Below are 3558 nucleotides of genomic sequence, written 5' to 3' on the forward strand. Positions count from 1 at the left end.
CTGAAAGTAGTCAACAGTTGCATGTATATGTCACATACAAAGCAGTTTACAGGGTGAAACATGCACGGATGTGATCACAACTTTGGCCCGGAATAACGTTTCTTGTTTACCTGAATGCAGTGTTCTTGGGCCTGGATCAAAGCTTCCGGATTATTCCCGTACTTAAGTGACCAATAGAGAGCCTCCTGTTCCTCCGCTGGAAACATGGAATGGTGAGCCGATGGGTCCAGACGATACTGCTTCAAGATGTTGGCTGCAAACAATTGTCTGTTGTTCCTCCCAACAGAGTCTGTGGCATTAGGATCCATTCTCAGGTACTCCTCCAGATCATTAAGGAGCATAAGAAATACCAAGGATCCAAAAGCGTACGAAGCGTTCAGGTAGGTCTCAAACGGTCGCCCGGCAAGCACGTCCGATGCTATAGACACTATGAGCCGTTTGTTGTCCTGTTCATACGAGCTTGTCGACATGTACATCGAGCCACGCAGCAAATGGCGAACTGAAGGTGACAGTTCAAATGGTTCAGTGTTTGCTTTAGCAGTATTGCTCTGTTTGCCACCGGCATGCTGATTTACCTGACGGTTCGGCGGAAAATTTGGACTCTCTCCATGTTCATTAGAATCATCACTGGCATGACTCGAGTCGCAGAACTGGCGTACATTTGTATTTGCCCGAAACGGAGAAAATTTCGATGATTCCAGGGATACTGCAGACGCTGGCGTCCACAAATCGTCCTGTGACTTGGAACTGATGTCAGTAATCCGATCAGATGCTAAATTCTCATTACCGAAAACTTTAGACTCGTTTAAACGATGACCTAAAATCAAGAGGATCACACGTCACAGCGGTTTGGTTTTGGAAGTTTTGATACAGAACAGAAACAAACAAAAGTTTCAAATCATAAGTTTTACAGCAGTTTAAAGAAAATGAAAAAGAGAATAGAATGAGATTAGGAAAAAACATAAATAATGACAGGTATGAATATTTTTAATGTTATATAAAGCCCGTTCTCACGATGCAATTTGTAGTACCAACTTGAAGCATTCGACTTATATAAGCCATTTTATTGAGAGTGTCGCCTGTATTCAGCTGTGTGTAAACTCAGGCACACTCATTGTCAAAATTGCCTTTAGTCAGTGACACGTAACAACACAAGCTCTACACATGGATAAGTTCGAAGTCCATGTTCTTGCAAAGAAAATCAAATTAGAACACTTTTTTCTAATTCATAATGTCAAATCCCATAAGCTTAGTTTCGATACCAAGAACTCGTTGCACGGGTGACGGGGGCGTGAAGAGTAATTTGCATTACAATAGGTGCACCAACCTGCGGGAACTCCAGGCAGTAACATATCCTACACTAGACTCTCAGCCAATAGACTGCATTCTTCCTTCTAACAAAATTTCCTAACATCCAGCTTTCAAACCATACTGCCGTGAGATAATATACTACAACAGATAAAATTATATTCATTTGTTTCAGCAATTTCAGCTATGGCAGAGGCAAAAACAAGGTTTACAGTAAGATCGGTAGCAGTTTTGGAGACTGGTGTCCCTCCTCTCCCCCCCCCCCCTTGTCAAAACACAACTCCAACAAATATGCAGCATGCCACTGGTTTTGACTAATTATGACGTCACTTGAGGCAATGGGTTCTTGCAGTCGAAACGAGACTTATGTACTTTAACATCATGAATTAAAAAGTGTTCTAACTTCATTTTCCACGCAATAATATGAACTTTAAACATATCAATGTGTAGAGCGTATGTTGTTGCGTGTAACTGATTAAAGGCAATTTTGCTAGCGAGTATGACTGATTTTTCAAACAGCTGAAAATAGGCGACTCTCTAAAAGAAATACACAATAGTATTCGACAAAAATCGTCTCGGAAATCGCGGTTTCTTGTTCAGTTCCGTGGCTAAGATCTGGCGTTGTTGTTATGCATGGAGGTTTACTGTAATTTACATGATGTGTAATTTCATACCATAGTAGATCTTGACAAAGATAGTAAGCAATAAATTACTCGGGATCAGTGAGTGGTAAGACTCTCTGCTTTCCTCAGTACAAGCATTTGTATCGTCATGGTTGTTGACAATCTTTGATTGGCAAGGCAAAGGGGCGTAACTTATATTGGAAAAACTGAAGTGATTTGACTGGCCAGCGCATGCGATTTGTAGCATGGAAACAGAGTCCTCTCTATTTATTTCGACAAGCTCACAACTCTTTGAATGCGACAAATGTCGAAGCCATTCCGGTGTTATGACGGTTCAACTCGGTTACATGCTACAAGTTGGTACAACTCGCGGTATAAGAAGGGGCCTATTCATTGAAAATTTTTAAATTCCACAAACTTACGACAGAAAACTTTGCCATAACTTAGAAGCAACGTTACTTATTAACGGGTCGTGGAAATCATCAGCTGTCAGTGATATTGGTATAGTCTATTGACCAAAATGTACGGCCTCATACTGGGGATATGTTGTATAGATATATGTGAGATAATCCTTAATAGTGTAAATCGTTGTGTAAGAATATCTAACAAAATACTGGCGTGGGCAAGCGGTCCAAGAAAGTGGAATAACCTCTTAACAGGTATAACAAAAACAGTATCAATGGCTGTCTTCAAATCAGTAGCAAAGTCAACACACTAGCTTAGTCGTCAAAATCAGCAGACAGAAGCGGTTATGTGTGTATAGTAAATCGACAGATAGAACCTGTCTTGTGTGCATACAATAAAGTTATATTTTCACCATTTTAAATTACAAGCATTTCTTACAAACGAGTAAGTCAGTAACTGGCCACATGCCGGTCGTTTACACAGGGTACTGCAGTTTCCCCCACCAATGAAACTGACCGCCATGGCATAAGTGGATTTTAAAACTTGTCTCTCTTTCTGCCTTTTGCGTATATGATAAAACTGTGCACACCTGTGACAAAGACATTATTTTTGCATGTGTTTCTGTATCTATATACGAATGAATAAACAGAAAGTATATAGTTACCTCCCCACAACGAGAGAAGGTCAGACAGTTCTACCCTTTCTGCCGTTGGTTGTTCAGGGATACTCGAATCGGGCTGGTCGATCATAGCCTCATCCGCTTTGATTCTCAGTGATTCGTCTCCAGGATTTTCCGGAAATAAGCACTGCAGGCGCATACGTGTTCTTTTGGTGAAAAAACTCATATCTTCGTCTCTAGAGCATTGAGAGCCAGATTTGCGCGAATGCCTCGGGATGGGGATGCTCCTGTGGACGTGCAGAATATAGCGAGGGAGCCAGTACGACTTGAGAGCCGCCAGCATGACGTGTTGCAGACGAATGAATGTCTCTTGACAGGAGTGCGAAAAGTTTTCCGTTCCATTCGTTGGAGACTTAAACAACTTCCGCATGAAGTCCTGTCCATCCGTACAAATTTCATCGTGAAGAAGACTGAAATCAATTGGTCCTGAACACAGAAAATAGCACAGGTGTAATATTACCAGTGAGATACAGTTATATGTGTGGCTACGCTTAATAATGACCATAAGCCGCGTTTTGCACTATTCTGAAGCACAGTCACTCG

The sequence above is a fragment of the Liolophura sinensis genome, chromosome 9, assembly GCF_032854445.1.
Source record: "Liolophura sinensis isolate JHLJ2023 chromosome 9, CUHK_Ljap_v2, whole genome shotgun sequence".
NCBI classification, from domain to species: domain Eukaryota; kingdom Metazoa; phylum Mollusca; class Polyplacophora; order Chitonida; family Chitonidae; genus Liolophura; species Liolophura sinensis.